The following is a 17,656-nucleotide window of genomic DNA, read 5'->3' on the forward strand; positions in this document are numbered from 1 at the left end:
CCTTAAAATACAAAATACAATCAACAGTATCAATAAACCACAAAGAAAGTATATATAATGTATATAAGTACAAATATACACAGTGATTTATTTCCTTTTTTTCCTTAATGACGGTGTATAATTATTACTTTTAATTTCTTACTAAATTTTGACTTTACCTTCTTTTCCATTGGTTTATCCACTCATACCAACTGTCCCATATCTTAAAATACTGTGAGTCTTCCTTATCTTTCAATTTCAACGTTAGTCTATCCATTTCTGTACATGTATAAATTTTTTGAATTATTTGCTGCTCCATTGGCAATTGATCTGTTTTCCAGACTTGTGCTAGGGCTAACCTAGCTGCCGTAATTATATTTATTTATTTATTTATTTATTTTTTCATATTTGTATACCGCCCTACTCCCGAAGGACTCAGGGCGGTGAACAGCCATAATAAATACAAATACATATAGAAGTTAAAAACTATTAAGAAACAGATTAAGTAATTTAGGCTCAAAGATTAAAAAACATCCAAATTTATCTAAAGAGGTTTAAAACCCAATTTAAAAGATAGTTTAAAAGCCAATTAAAAAGGGAGAGTTAGGCCAGACCAGCTTGTTGGAATAGAAATGTTTTCAGGGCTCTGCGGAAAATGCGTAAGTCTTGGATGTTTCGTAACTCCGGGGGAAGCCCGTTCCAGATGGTAGGTGCCCCCACAGAAAAGGCTCTCCCCCTGGGGGCCGTCAGTCGACATTGTTTGGCCGACGGCACCCTGAGGAGTCCCTCTCTATGGGAGCGAACTGGTCGGTGAGAGGCTATTGGTGGCAGGAGGCGGTCTCGTAAGTACCCTGGTCCTGAGCCATGGAGCGCTCTAAAGATAGTAACCAAAACCTTGAAGCGCACCCGGAAGACCACTGGGAGCCAGTGCAGCTCGCGCAGGAGGGGGGTTACATGAGAGCGCCACATTGCTCCCATTACCACCCGCGCGGCCGCATTCTGGACCAGTTGGAGCCTTCGGGTGCTTCTCAAGGGGAGCCCCATGTAGAGAGCATTACAATAATCCAGGCGTGAGGTGACAGGGGCGTGAGTGACCGTGCGTAACGAGTCCCGATCCAGAAAGGGATGCAACTGGCGAATCAGGCGAACCTGATAAAAAGTCCTCCTGGCTACGACCATCATATGCTCTTCAAAAGACAGCCGTGAGTCCAGGAGGATGCCCAAGTTGCGAACCCCATCTGTGGGGGCCAACGACTCACCCCCAATAGTCAGAGATGGCGCCAACTGACTATATCGGGACGACGGAAACCACAGCCACTCGGTCTTGGATGGGTTGAGTCTGAGTTTGTTCCTCCCCATCCAGATCCGTACGGCCTCCAGGCACCGGGACATCACCTCGAGGGCATCATTGGGGTGGTCTGGGGTGGAGATGTACAGCTGGGTGTCATCAGCGTACTGATGGTACTTCACCCCAAAACCACGGATGATCTCACCCAGCGGCTTCACATAAATGTTGAATAGAAGGGGCGAGAGGACCGATCCTTGTGGCACCCCACATATAAGGGGCCTCGGGGTCGACCTCTGCCCCCCTGTCAACACAGACTGTGACCGGTCAGAGAGAAAGGAGGAGAACCACTGTAGAACAGTGCCCCCCACCCCCAACCCTTCCAACCGGTGCAGCATGATATCATGATCGATGGTATCAAAAGCCGCTGAGAGGTCTAATAGGACAAGGACTGAGGAGCAACCCCTGTCTCGAGCCCTCCAGAGATCATCAACCAATGCGACCAATGCTGTCTCTGTGCTGTACCCGGGCCTGAATCCCGACTGGAATGGATCTAGATAATTCGATTCATCCAGGTACTGAGGCAGTTGTCGTGCAACCACACTCTCAACAACCTTTGCAACAAAGCGAAGATTGGAGACAGGACGATAATTTGCTAATACAGCTGGATACACCCTCTTTCAAGATGGTGGGAAAGACACCCTCACTCAAAGAAGCATTTATAATCTCCTGGAGCCAGCCTCGTGTCACCTCCCGGGAGGCCAGTACCAACCAGGATGGACACGGGTCCAATAAACATGTGGTTGCCTTTAGTCTGTTCAGTATCCTGTCCACGCTTTCGGGAGTCACAGGATCAAACTCTTCCCAAATAATATTCTCAGGACCTGCCCCTGTCATCTCCTCTGGATCAATCCAGTCAGAGATTGGATATTGTAATATTAGGTACTTTTTTTCTTTCCTAATGTTTTGTTTAAGCATTCCTAACAAAAAGATTTCTGGTTCTAATTCAATATCCTCCGCAATTATTTCTGATATCCAAATTTTTATTTTTATCCAATATTTCTTAATTTTTGGGCAAAGCCACCAGACATGAAAGAAGGTTCCCTGTGCTTGCTTACATTTCCAACACGTTGGGTTAAGATTTGCATACATCCTCGCCAATCTCACAGGGGCTAGATACCATCTGTACCACATCTTGTAGTGGTTCTCCTTATATGCTACCGATTTTGTTATTCTATAGTTGGTTTCCCATACCCTTTCCCATTCTTCCAATTGTATGTTTTTACCAATATTCCTTGCCCAAACTATCATTTGTCCTTTGACTAGATTTTTTGCTAGGTCGAATTCTAATAAGTATTTATAAATCTTTGAAATCAAGTTTCCATCTTTAGCTCCTAATAATTTGTCTAGTCGGTTGGGATTTATTTCAATTCCTCCTTCCTCACTATATTGTATCTAGTTTGTATTTGTAGGTAGGGCCACCAATCTATTTCTATACCTTGTTCCCTGAGTTCCTGCCGTGTTTTTAATCTTCCATGGGGATTCAGTAATTCTTTATATCTTATTAATTTATGGGGGCTAGTGTGTTGGGATGCGTTGCCGCCTCTAATGCAGATATCCAGCCAGGAACCTTCATATAATGTTTATTTTTAATTTCGAACCAAGTGCCAATCAGTGAATTTCTTATTATGTGATTTTTAAAATGTTTATATGTTTTGTTCCCGGCGTTCCACAAGAAGGCATGCCACCCCTTTAATAAATCGTGGCCTTCCAATTTTAATAGTCTATAATTATCCAAAACTCCTTAATCCATGTTAGACTCGCTGCCTTATAGTACTTTTCCCACGCTGGTAGGCCAAAACCCCCTCTAGTTCTATCATCCTGTAATATGTTTAAATTTATTCTTGGTTTTTTTCCCTCCCATACGAATTTTGATGTTATTTTATTCAGATTTGTAAAAAAGTTTTTCTCTAATTTAACCGGAATAGTTTGAAATAAGTAGAGAAGTCTCAGGAGTATATTCATCTTTATCGCCTCAATTCTTCCTAGCAATGATAGCTTTAGTTTCCCCCATCTTTTAAAATCATTTTTAATTTGTTGTACTAACTTTCCGTAATTATCTTTTATAGCCACGTTCCTAGTTGTCAGATTAATACCTAAATATTTTATCTTCTTAACTGCTTGTAATCCTGATTGTTTTTCTAACTCTTCTATTTGTTTTGCTGTTAAATTTTTAGTTAATATTTTGGTCTTATCTTTATTGACTTTTAAACCTGCCACTTTACCAAATTTCTCTATTTCTTCTGTTAATTTTAATTCTGTTTCTGGTGGATCCTCTATGAAGAATACAAGGTCGTCTTCACACTTGGACCTTGTATTCTTCTCCTTTAACCTTGAGTCCTTTTATATTTTTGTTGAGTCTGATTCTTCTAAGTAAATTTTCTAGAGTTAGAATAAAAAGTAGTGGTGAAAGTGGGCCCTTGTCGTACTCCTCTACTTATTTCAAAAAAAATTGTTAGTTGCCCATTGACTAATATCCTTGCTCTCTGTTTTGTGTATATTGAAACTATCATCTTTTCGAATTTCTCCCCAAATTTCATATTCTTTATTTGTTGTGTCATGAATCTCCAGTTGACCCGATCAAACGCCTTTTGTGCATCCAGAAAAATCAGGGCTACCTGTTTTTCTGGATGCACCTCATAGTATTCTATTACATTGATCACAGTCCTTATATTGTTTTTAATTTGTCTTGTCGGCAGGAATCCATTCTGGTCCGAATGTATTCTATGATTTAATATTGTCTTTAATCTGTTTGCCATCAAATTCATAAAAATCTTATAATCGGAATTTAGTAAAGAAATCAGCCTATAATTTTTTATCTTTGTTGTATCTGCCCCCTCCTTCGGGATTAGCGAGATATATGCCTCCCTCCAAGAGTCTGGTAGCTTTGCCTTTCTCAGTGCCTCATTGTAAACCTCTAATAATATCCAATTTAGTGATTCCCCTAATCCTTTATATAATTCTATTGGTAACCCATCTGTTCCCGGAGTTTTATTGTTTTTTGTTTCCTAATTGTTGCCTGTAGTTCCTCTATAGTAATCTCTCTATTGAGTATCTCTTCCTCTTCTTCAGTTACTACTGGCATTCCCTCCTCTTTTAAATATTGGTCTATTTCCTCTGTTGGCACCTTATCCTGTGTGTATAAATCTTGAAAAAATTGGGTTACTATCTCTTTCTTCTTTTCTAGATTCTGACATAACTTACCATCTTTATCTTGCAGTTGATGAATTGTTCATTTCTCTCTTTCTTTTCTTAATTTATAAGCCATCCACCTCCCTGGTTTGTTCGCCTGTTCAAATTGATTTTGTTTTACAAATTTCATTGTATTGACATATTTTTCTTGTTCAAATAAATTCAATTTGTGTTTAGCTGCCATCCAATTAGTTCTTATTTGTTCATCCCCTGGCCTCTCCTGTAATTTCCCTTCCCAATTTTTAATCTCTTCTCGGATTTTGTTATATTAATTTTCCTTCTCCTTTTTCTGTTTACTATTATAGGCTATTGTTAAGCCTCTAATGTAGGTCTTTGTTGTGTCCCACAGATTTTGGAGGGATGTCTGATATTTGTTGTTATCTTTGAAAAACCCTTCAATTCTTTTTCTATCCTTTCAGTATACTCCTTTTCTTTCATTATCTGAATATTCATCATCCATCTGCTCCTTTTCTTTCTTTGCCCTCTCCATTCTATTGTTATTGGATTACGATCCGCCCAGTCATTCATCACAATCTCTGCTGATTCTATCTCCTGTATTAAAATCTTTGTAGCCCATACCATGTCTATCCTCGACCAGGATTTGTGGGGGTTGGAGTAATATGTGTACCTTTCCTCTTCTGGGTTATATAGTCTCCATACATCTACTAAGTTTAATTCTTCTGTTAAATTAAAAAAAGGTTTTGGCAGCAATTTTTTTTTTTTTTTTTACTATTCTGATCGCTCTTATAATCCTTTTTTGGGTCCACAATTACGTTAAGGTCTCCCAACAAACATATATTTTCTATATTTTGTTCTATTATCTTTTCATGTAGTTTTCGGTAAAATTCTTTTTGTTCACTATTTGGCGCATATACAACCACTAACAACACACTTTTACCTTTAACATTTACTTCAATCATCAGGATTCTTCCTATCTTGTCTACATATTTTAAATTACTTTCTATCTCTTCATTAACAAAAACTGCTATTCCTCTTTTCTTTTTGTCTGCTAACGATACAAATAGTTTCCCTAATTTTTTGCATTGTAAAAGTTTTTCATCTTGTTTTCTTATATGGGTTTCTTGAAGGCATACAATGTCTATTTTTTGTTTGATTAATTTCCTAAATATTTGATTTCTTTTGGCTGGCGAATTAAGTCCGTTTATGTTTAATGATATAATTTTAAGATTCCGGTCCATTCTTTAAAATTGGTCTTTTTCTTTTCTTTTCTTTTTTTTATTCCTTTACTTCCTGTCCTTTTTCTTAGCTTGGTTTTGTGCTCTTGTCGTTACTCTTTCTTCTTCTCAAATTTCCCCCTCTTCTTCTTTTTCTTTTTCCTTAATACTCTCCTCACACGGGGTTTCTTGGTCTTCTCGTCTTTGCTTTGGTTTAATTCTCTTTTCCAATTCTTCTCTTCTTCCATTTGTTCTTTCTAATTCTATCACCTGGTCGTGTAGGGTTTGTGCCTTCTCTAAAGAGTCGACTTTTATCTTTTTCCTCTGCCACGTGATCAACACTCCCTCCAGTATTATCCATCGAAATAATATTTGTTTTCTGTTTAATAGTGCTGTGAGGAATCCATAGTCTTTTCTCCATTCTCTAATTCTTTTTGGTATTTGTTTTAATGTTATGATTTCTTTCTGTTTGTAGTACATTGGTTCTTCTTTTTTTATTCTGAAGACAATATCTCTGACTTTCCTCCGCACAAATTGTACGTGGACCTCTCTTGGCAATTTATGTTGTCTCACGTAGTTCATATGTACTCTAAATACTTCATCCAGTTTGTTAATAATCTCATCTTTATCTCGCTGTAGAGCTTCTGCGATCATTTCAGCCATTATTAGAGTTAGGTCCTCATCTCTTTCTTCTCTCACATTTTGGAACCTTAGATAGAATGCCGCTCTCTCCATCTCTAACTGTGCCACTGTATTCTCGAGGTCTTTATTGAGACCTGTCACTTTCTCATCCAATAGTTCTAGCTTCTCTTCTGTTTGCTCTGTTTTTTTTTTCTATGGCCGTAATCCTTTGATCATTTTTTTGTACTATCTCTTGAATAGAGTCCATTTTTTCATCTAATTTTTGTATATCCTCTTTGACCGACTTTTTGACTTGGTCCAGATCTCTCCTAGTTTCCTCATGGTTTCTAGACAAGCACTCTTGCATTTTTAACATAGTCTCCTGTATTGTCACTAATGTAGTCTGGACAGTCTGCATACTCATGGTGGAGGTTTGCTTTTCAGTCGAGAATATCCCTTCTAAGGTCTTTTGTGTTTCTGGGGAAGCCGTTAATCCAATTGGTGTTGAAGTGACCTTCTTTCCTGTTTTTACTGTGGTTACTGTGGTGGATGTCATTTCCTTCAAAATTTTATATTGTTTTTCTAGAATTCTGTCTATTCTTTCCCAGATCAGCATTCGCTTCTAGCTCAATTTTGTAAACTACTAATTCCTAATGTTCTTAAATAAGTCTAAATAAATTCTATTCCTATTTTATTTAAATATGAAATCTCAATCTATAACTTACAAATTATATTTTAACTAGGTTATTATATATCACTCTAATTAATTCTCAGACGAGCTGTATCTTAATCTTGATCTTAATGAAAGTCCTTCTCCTGTTCAATAAGTTATAAATACTATAAAATGTTATAAGTGCAATAGATACTTTAGAATTGTACTAACTTGTACTATAGTATTATATCTCTAGACAGGTTAATTAATTAGTTTTCTCACTAACTTGATATTGATAAGAATCTTAATCAACATATGTATAAGAAAGCAACAGACAAAATATTATGGCATATAAACAGTACTAAAAAATTGGATATATAAATTGATTAAGGTTTAAATTGATTGTCTTATAAATAATTGATATTAATTTATAATTATTATAGATATTAAATAGTTATGTAGGTAAATTATTAAATAGTTATTAAATAGCAGTGACTAATATATAAATATATAAATAGTTATTATATATAAGATAAATATAAAAATAGACAGATTTCTTTTCAAGGATTAATCGATGCAAAATTCCACTGTAGTTGACACCAGTCCCACTCTGGCAACTTTCCAACACCAACCGTTATAAATCCGGATGAGATAGAATCTTCTTTATAAGACCAGAAGGAAGCAAAGAACAAAAACAGAGTTCAAAGTCTTTCATTCTCACTGTCCAAAATGGCGATCTCAGCCCTGCAGTTTTCCCTTTTGTCCTTCTTTATTGTTGCCTATATTGTCCTTCTCCGTCAGTGCAGCTTTATTAAAAGGAAAACCAACATCCTGTTCCAAATCACTTCCCTTCTCCTAAATTCAGAACGCACGCTCTTTCCTTTTCTATTCCTCTGTATATATCCAACAGGACAGGTTTTGCTGCGTCACTTCGCTCCCCTCGCTGTTTGCCGTCTGCACCTTTCCGAGTCTCCTTTTCCTTCCACTGCTCCTCTGGACTCTGGGCTTGTCAACTCCTCGCAGTTATTGTCTATAGCACTATTTTTAACGTTTAATCTCCTGCTCGCATCACCAATCTTCACCCCGTATTCACTCTTTCGCTTCCCGATTTAGCACTTGGGGCGTTAGATCTCTGGGTCGGCCATGTCGGCCGTCTTCTTCCATGTTCGGAATGAGGGTTCTTCTTGGCGCGGCGGGAGACCGCACCTCTCCTCACCAGTTCCGCCGAAGTCACCCTCTCTTTACCGGTCTACCCAAAACCGATTTTTCCCGTAATGGGCACCGTAACACTGGAAACCAGAAGTCCCCGAGGGTCATTCTTTCAATTCCATCCATAGACATGGCTCAAATAACTTTTTCCTGTTTAGGAATGTCTGTCTAGGAGTGTCCTTCTTGTTTAAACAGAGGGTCATAATTAGGCGGCAATCAAACCATTGGTATCATTAATATTACCATCCAACAGTTTAATTCTTTTTCTTACTAGATACATAACATCCGCTACTCTGCTTTTTATGGATTAGCAACCTAAGACTCCTGTTGAAATTGGTAATAAATCTGCTTTCCCCCTATTAAGGGATATTAATTGTTAAATGAAAGTCCTTAGTATTGCCAGTTCTGCTATTATTATTTTTTTGCCAGAGTGTGCTAGGGAGCTTGATGGCTTCAAGCATATCTCTGTGTTTATTCATATTATTTGGACCACAAATCAACAGGCCTTCCAAGATGCCAAAACAGGAATGGCTGTTTCTGCCAGGCATACAAAGCACTCAGAGGTGGGTTTCAGCAGGTTTTGACCAGTTTTGGAGAACCAGTAGTGGAAATTTTGAATAGTTCGGAGAACTGGAGGTAAAAATTCTGACTGGCCCCACCCCCATCTATTCTCTGCCTCCAAAGTCCAAGCTGATTGGGAGGAAATGGGGATTTTGCAGTAACCTTCCCCTGGATTGGGATGGGAATGGCCATTTTACAGTATCCTTCCCTTGCCACGCCCACCAAGCCACACCCACCAAGCCACACCCACAGAACCAGTAGTAAAAAATTTTGAAACCCATCACTGAAAGCACTCTGTTGGGAATGAAAGGGAAAAGTCTTTTAAGTATTCTGGGAAGCTACAAATCAAGGTGACTTATAAGTGTGTAACAATTGTGTGTTGCCAGGAGAGATCTAAGGCAAGATTGGAGAAAACAAGTTAATTGACTAATACAGTGGTCTCTCTAACTTTGCTTGGTATATCTGAGCATGAGGATGTAACTCATTCACCAAGGTGTAGGTGATAAATTGCAGCTTATGGAGTGACTTTAAATTGGCTAATACTTTAGAGGCAAATGTACCCCTCTTTCTTTTAGAAATGAAGTTTGCAGAACTAGAGAAGTTTAATGATCCTGAGTGAGACCTGGGAAGAAGTTTATTGGCATTTCTTTTGGAAACTTATGCATGTGGGAAGTCATTAAGGATTATTATGTGCTCTGAGTTGAATTGGTCTCTACTCAATTTTTATTGTTAGGATATTGTTGAAATCTGTATCTGTGAAGTGCTTTAGATATTCATTGGGGAGGACTAAGGGATTCATATCAAAGCAGTAACAGGAAAAAAGTAAAAGGATTAACAACATAGGACAACATTTATAATACCTATTGTGTCTTCTGTTTTCTTTATCTAGAAGAATTAGAATAGCTTTAGTTGCTTGCCTTCTGATTTAAACTGGTAATAATTGCTGGAATTTTTATATGCCTGATCTGATGAGTTAAAAATAAAATTAATTTGCCTAGCCACTTTCATGGGAAACTCATATGCAATTAAAAACAAAAACTAGTTGTTCATAGCAACCATAGGATCGGAACCTGCTGCTGCAAAAATAATCTTAAATACTGGATATCTTTGGGGACAGGCCAGATATACATATCTAGAGTCCCTCTTTTATTTTTGCATTAGGTTTATAGACTTCATTGACATTTTTTAAAAGTGCTATTAATATTACCAGATTTAAAATCTAATTCTATTCAGGCATGGCCATCGTCTAAATCTTTTGCTATTAGATATATTTGCAAAATAAATATCAACTGTGTGAAAAAACTAAATGGAATATGTGGAGTTGATCTATAAGGTAAAGATATCCTCTAGATATCTAGAGGATATTTTAAGATATCCTCTAGATGGCACTGTTGGTTTTATTTCAGCTTCAATTCTCCAGTAAACTGGTTTTGAAACCTTAATTGGTTTCCCTTTGAAAACAAGCATGCTGTTTCAACAGAGGGTCAGGGTACATTGTTCTGGGATCCAGCTTTTATGTTTATAGCCATGTAATCAATATGTTGGGAGAGTAATTAATTTTTAACTTCCATCCAATTGTAGATCAACTACCCAGGGAGTTCCTGGGTGGAAGTGTGCTTTCTTTTGAAACAATGATATCTTTCTTGGAAGAAGGGGGAAAAGAATAATTGGGTTTTTTTAAGGTTACAGATGACTTTGTGCTATGAAATACCTGTCTCAGTCTTAAGAAGTTAATTTGTTTTAATTAATAGATTAATATATTTTTAATTAATTTTTAATTAACATATTTTTTCAATAAAAGAATTCATGATAATGATTTGGTTGTGTTAAAATATTTCCTTTTGCTAAATTTCTATTTATACATAGAATGGAACTCCTTACTAAATGAAATATATAATATGAAGTTTTATATTTCTTGTTGTTATTCCTGTCCTCAATCCCACTCTCATTGTTCTGAAGTCACCCAATATACTTTTAGCATTAAACTGCATTTTGTTGCCTTTAACTACATAAATTCTAGAAAAACATCAGTTAAAATTTGCTCCTATGTTTTTGAGTTTCATTGGTAAATTTTGCTATTTAAATTTCTATTTCACCACCAATACCAGGTATTGTGATTTAGGATTGTGTTTCCCAACAATAAACATTTTTTGAACTTTTTGTTTATAGTTATTGCCTTAATTGCCTGCCCAAAGTCTCCTCGTGGCAAGATGAGTAGCAAATAAATTTAAATAAATAAATAAAATAAATATTGCTGTAAAATTTAGAAAAGCATAAGTCTATTTCCTTTTACTTTGCTTCCTTTTGACAGTTAATATTAATAAACCTCTTTTCTGTTTAGCTTTTCAGAAATAATACTGTGTTGAAATGCACAGTCCTTTCTTTTAAAAAGAACTCCTTACCCATCTTAATCACATGGTGCTTGGGAATTTCTTTCTGATTTTGGACTTATTTTACTGATGAGTTGCTTTCTGTTTCTCTGCATAGGCATGTGTAGTCTTTAGCTAATAATAATAAAGCATTTGATTCTGTCCTTATTCTTCCTAGCTTCCTTCAGGTAAATGTCTTAGAGTAAAACATGTTATTCTAGGACTACTTCCTTTTAATCATGAATCTGTGCAATTAGATCTATTATCACTTCAGTTATTAATTATGACATAGTATTCTCCTTGTTGAAAATAGGTTTGTAGAAAATGAAACACTTGTTTCTGGTAAAAATTTACAAGCAGAATACTTTATAATCTCTTAAAATATAAGGTCACAAATCATTAGGATCTTGATGAAATCACATCTACCTAGGATTAAATATATGAAAGATGTTGGTTATTTTAAAGGTTGTCTGGATCTGAACATGTTTAATTGTCTGTTTTATGTTGTAATATTTTTGAACTTTTTCATTCTTTGTAACTACAGTTTTATTTTTTTCCATTCCTGTTATATATCGTGCTCTAGTCTAGTCTATCTGCTGTTGAGATTGTAGGTGTCTAGGATTACAACAGAGTTCATTGCTTCTCAGAGTAGTCAACTCATAAGATTTGGCAGTTATTATTTTTGTTTCATCCCACACCTATAGATTTTTATGGCTAAACAGTCTGTATCCACATAGAAGATTTCTGTAAAGGAATTTTTCTGAGTACCAAGAGAAATAAATTATTAAAGATTTTGAGACTACTGATTTATTCAGCAACCATTTGCTATTTTGATGCTGAATCTATTTTCTCTTTGTTTCATGAATAAACTGTTCAGTTCTCACTAATGATTGTGTCTAGCATCATATATTTAGACATGTTTTCTATTCTAAGGCTAGAATAATAATTATTCCAGAAGTATATAGTTCATCCTTGACACCAAGTTCTTTTTTAAGCCAAAGATGTGCTTTTTTTCTTTTATAAGTATTTTATGTATTTACTGCAGCACTTTTATTCCACTTAGGTCAATTGTGGCAGTTTACATAAAATAGTACAAATAATAAAATAAAATAAAAAACAAATAATAAAATAAAAAAAATAAAAATTGTACTTGCGCAACCATTCAATTATATTATTGGGACACACTCAACCTGGCAGGGAGGAAGGATCAAGTGTGGAGTTAGCCTGAAGTCACTGCACAACTGCAAAAGGGTTGGACTAACCTCCCCTAGATTCCTTGGAGTTTTATCTATAGGTTCCCAAGAGAAGGTTGCCTGTCTGGAGAGATTCCTGTATCACAGGAACATAATAAAGTAGTTAGCTTGAACTCCACATGTGGTTTGTTTGTTTGCACCTGACATAAATGTTCTTCAAATAAAACAATTCTTATCAACTTGAAAAATCTATCGTAGGATGGTGTGAGATGAATATCAGAGTCTGAAGTTTTCCAAAGCCTATACCATCTCCCAAATTCTCATAATGACAATACTTTAAGCATCCTGTATCTGGATGCATGCACAGAACAGGCAAAATCAACTTAGGGGTGATGAACTCTAAGGAATCCTGAGAAATAACTTGACCAAATTTCTTCCAACTTCTTCCAGTCCCCATAAGTTGTCAAATATTGGGATCAATGGTATCAAAGGCCACTGAGATGGCCCCTAACATGGTTAGAAAGCATCACATTCCACATTCAGAGTTCTGATATAGTTCATCAGACTGACCAATAGTGTTTCTATCCCTGGTCTAATTCTAAATTTTGCCTGAAAAGTATCTAGATAATTTGCTTCCTGTATAGCCCTTTGTAGCCAAGTTGTTATTACTTGGACTACAATCTTTTCCATGCTACATTCTAAGATTAGCTTTAGATGAGATTTATCAAAGTGTTCTTCTAAGTCAAAGTATGTCAGTTCCTATTGTCCCTGCATCTTCTAGTTCTTTAAAATGAATGTGCTTGTTAGAGTTCTCAGCATTGTGACATAGCACTCCAGTCTTTCTCCCTTCTGCTTATTTTTTGAAAATATATCTCTACTCTCTCATTGCACTTTGGGGAAATAGGCTTCCAAAGCTCTTAGCAGACTGGTGTATAGAGTTACTGAGGAGCTGTAAACTAATATATGATTCTATCCTAATCTACAGTACAATAAGATACATTTAACTTTTCTGCTTTATTCTTATTTAGGCATAGTCATAAAGCTTGACCTGCTTCCAGTGAGACCATTCCTAAACCAGGTCCTTTGTAGAATAATCCAGTCCTCCTGCAGATTTCAGACCATATGCCATGCCTGCTGCTTGTGAAAAGATTTATTATCCGTAAAGAAGTACTGTCACTCATTTTGTTAACATAAGGAACTTGCAATATGTAGTTAGTAAAATGTATTCTGTCTTCATACATTCTATTTTGCTCCTAATTAGGTGTTTTAACATAAGACACGCTTGAGCCGGTGAGAATTGAACTGCAGCCAGCCGGCAGCCAGCAGAAATAGCCTGCAAAACTGCATTCTAACCATTGTGCCACGATAGGTCAAGCAATTTGGTAGTTCTGCAGATGAAATCAAGATCCCAGAACCCCAAAATGCCATATTGATGCCTTTTTTAAAGTTGTAGGAAGAGATTGTTAATGCCTAAGAAAAGTACTAAAATCAGCAGCAGAAAGAGAGAGATATAAGGAAGTAGATGACAAGATGCCATCTTCCCTTCCTGTTTCTTTAAAATCATAGTACCTCCATAGTACTCTAATCAAGAAGATACTAACTTTGGCTTGAAACTAAATCTCTTACAATTATTCTACTGTATCTGTTAGAATCTCGGAATCCTTTGCTATTATTAGGTTAGAGTCATATGTACTATGCATAAAGTTGATGATCTCTGTCTCTCTGTGTCTCCCTCCCTCCCTCCCTCCTCCCCCTCTCCCTTTCCTTCTCTCCCTTTGAGATAGTCTTGTTTCCTGGTAACTAATGGACAGGTCCAAGAACTTTCAGAAGTTGTGTGCTATGGCATTCTTCTTACAGCTGAGAGAAGGTAACTGATCCAGACTCACTAGCCAATTTCTATGCTTAAGGGAGAATCAGAATTAGGATCCTCCAGCTTCTAGTTTAGTACCTTTAAACATTACACTAAACTGGCTCTCTTTTGCCATGCTAGAACTCCCAGTTTCTTTTCTAGACTATGATTTTGTGCAATAAATAATTATATTTTTAAATTATAATAAACTCTGCAGCTTTCTTGGTTTCTTATGGTTCATGGTCTATAAAAAAGTCCATGTGAAATTGTCGTTATGGATCCTGTTGGGATTTAATTGAAGGTTGGAGATTGGGGAGCTAGAGGGCACTGTGATGTGCACATTATCCACTTTGTAATTAAAGTAAGTGCAAGAACAGGGCACTTCAGTCATGATAATTCATTTGAAATTTAATTTTCTTTGTGAGGAAAAAAAGCAGTTCCTTTTCCATTAATGTCAATGAAATTGTGAAAAAAAGACCTGGTGATATAACAGTAATCTTCATCTTATTTCAAACTATTCAGTGAGAAGTGGCCTGGAAATTTTCATTTTCTATCTGATTCATATTTTTAATTCAGGAGAGGTAACAGCAGTGCTAACCATTCCCCTAAATGAATAATATAAGTCTTTTACATTCTGTGATAGCAAAAGTTGAACAAGTGACCTTATAAAGCATGGAGCCTCTGGGATCCTTTTCCACAAGGTTGTTATCTGCAAAACAAAGTTATCATTTTTATGGAGTTAATATCAGATGTTTCTTGCTTTTTTCTATAAATGTGCAATCCTACCTAATACCATCTGTATTAGCAGAGTAGGCATGTGTAGAAGTTTCTTGAATAATAAAAAAATATTGTTTTCACTATGAAATATGCATATAAAATATCTGTGTTAGCTCCAAACAGATTGTGTGGTCTTGCGAAAGGTAATATTTAAAGCTCCTTGTATACTGAAAATTCTATAGAAATATATAGGATTAATGCATACTTCTATTTTTAACAGAAAATGTCTTGCAACAGGAATTTGTCTCCAACTATAAGAAACATGTTATCTGTCTAAGTATGGATTTTCACATATATTTAGCACAGGAACTACAAAGGGTTACTCTTATTAGTACTTGGATGGGAGATCAGGAAAGAGTTCTAACTGGTTTAACAGCCATGATTTTGATTATGTGCCATCACATTGGTTCCAACTCTTAGCAGTCACATAGAAGGATTGTGATCCTTCCACTATTCCAACAGTACAATTGAGTCAATTCACCTTACTTTTTGTTTTCCTTCCACCTTTCCCAGCATTAATAAACACCTTGAGAGAGCTAAGTCTTTGCATAATGTGTTCAAAGTATGATTATTTGAACCTGGTCATTTGTGTCTTGAGTGAGAACTGAGTTGATTTGTTCGATGAACCTATGTGTGCTTCTTAGTCATCCATGGTATTTTCAGAAATCTTCTCCAACGCCAAAGTTCAACAATATCTATACTCTTTCTTTTCTGCTTTTTCAAATCCAGTTTTCACTTCCATGGAATGTCACAGGGAGTTACCATTGCCTGGCACCTGAATATCTTTCCCAAGGCTATTTTTCCAAGTGCTATTTCTCAGCATATTCCTTGTCTGTTCCTCTACTGTTGATTATTGATACTGTAAGGTAAGAAGTTACCTGGCTCTCTGACCTATATATAGATTTTGCATGAAACAATATGTTCTGTAATTTCTGTTTTTTAAAACCCTCTGCAGCTTGACATGATTGGCATAAAGTAATTAAAGACCTTTCTATAATCAAATAAGCATTTGCTGACTTTTTTTTTTAGTATTCTGTGATTTTCTCAGATATGAGCCATGGTGGCACAGTGGTTAGAGGTGCAGTACTGTAGGCTACTTCTGCTGCCTGCCGGCTGCCTGTAATTTAGCAGTTCAAATCTCACCAGGCTCAAGGTTGACTGAGCCTTCCATCCTTCCGAAGTGGGTAAAATGAAGACCCAGATTGTTGGGGCAATCTGGGATTATGCTGGCTCTGTAAACCGCTTAGAGAAGGTTGTAAAGCACTTGTAAAGTGGTATATAAGTCTAAGTGTTATTGCTATTGCTAATCTAGCATGCATCAGAAATAGTGCTTTATCTTCCCTGGCGTTTTCTAAAGCTAAACTTGAACATCTGGCATTGTGTTTTCCATTTAGGGCTCTAATTTATGTTAGATGATCCCAAACATTACTTTTCTAGGTTCATTTTCAATAATTTTTCATATATGGCAATATTATTTTGTCTGTTTTTAACAGATTGTTGAAACAGGTCTTCTTTCCAAGATGTTTGTTTTTTGTCTTTGACTTCGCTTTTTGTAATTTCCATGGTTTGTCTGTCATCCAGTTTGCTTTCTTTTGTTCCTTTGTTCTAGGCAGTCTTCTTAACTATTTTTTAAGTTCATTCCACAATTCCTTTAATTGCCTGTCAATGAAGTTCAGTACTTCAAAGCAATCCCTGATGTTCTCCTTAAAAATGGAGGGTGTATGCTCATCCTGAAAATTAGTTGACTTTCTTCAGCTACTTTAGCTTAATTTGGAACTTTCATATGAGCTATTTGTGGTCTGTTCCTTAGTCAGCCTGGTCACATTTTTATGTTATAATTGAATCACCTCTTTATACCAATAATTTAGTCACTCTAATTTCTCTGTTCTCTGTTTGGTAATGCCCATATACAGAGACATTGTTTTGTTTTGTTGTAACACTGTTAGTAATGAAGAAATTATTGGATAACACTGAAATTGGTAAATAGTTCTCCTGCTTCATTTCAGTTTCTTGGGCCATGGAATCCAAGTACATTTTTCTCTTTAATTTTCCAACTTTGCCATTCTAGTTTCCAATCATAAGCAGCACACCTTGTTTCTTTGTTCTGTCAATTTCAAATTTAACTTGATAAAACTCATCAACTTCCTCTTTCCTCCATCAATAATTTGAACATAGACTTGAATAATTGTCATATTAAAGGGTTGACTACAAAGTGTTTAATATTATGGTAGTCCTTGGGTTAGAACAGAAATTGAGACTGGGATTGGCATCACTAAGTGATGCCATGGTAAAGTGTGATGTCACGTCATCTCATCATTTAGCAACAATCCTAGCAGTCCTGGTTGCCATCATCCTACAAGATGCATGAACTGTTAAGTGATTAGCAGCAGGAGTTCCAGGTAAGGAGTGTGGTAGGATGCTGTGGATAGGCAGAGTGAATGCAGGGAGACTGGAGGAAGTAGCAGGATTTGAAAGATCCTCAGCTCTTCCTTAGCAGCATGTTGAGTGCCATCTGACCATCATGTAGTACTGTGTTGTGATCACTTCTAATTGTTTATCCATGCGGTTTTCTTAGTTAAAACAAAGGAATAGGTTACCATTGAAGTCTCTGAAATTATGTCTTTGTTATTATCACTAAAGCTGTTTCTCACTAAAGCATCTATCCAATGAAGGTGCCTGCTTGCTTTAGTTGGGCAGTTGGGATGACCTTCCCTTCTTATGCTAGAATGTTATA

Source organism: Pituophis catenifer, unplaced genomic scaffold, assembly GCF_029215685.1.
Source record: "Pituophis catenifer annectens isolate HBS135680 unplaced genomic scaffold, rPitCat1.0.hap2 SCAF_7, whole genome shotgun sequence".
NCBI classification, from domain to species: domain Eukaryota; kingdom Metazoa; phylum Chordata; class Lepidosauria; order Squamata; family Colubridae; genus Pituophis; species Pituophis catenifer.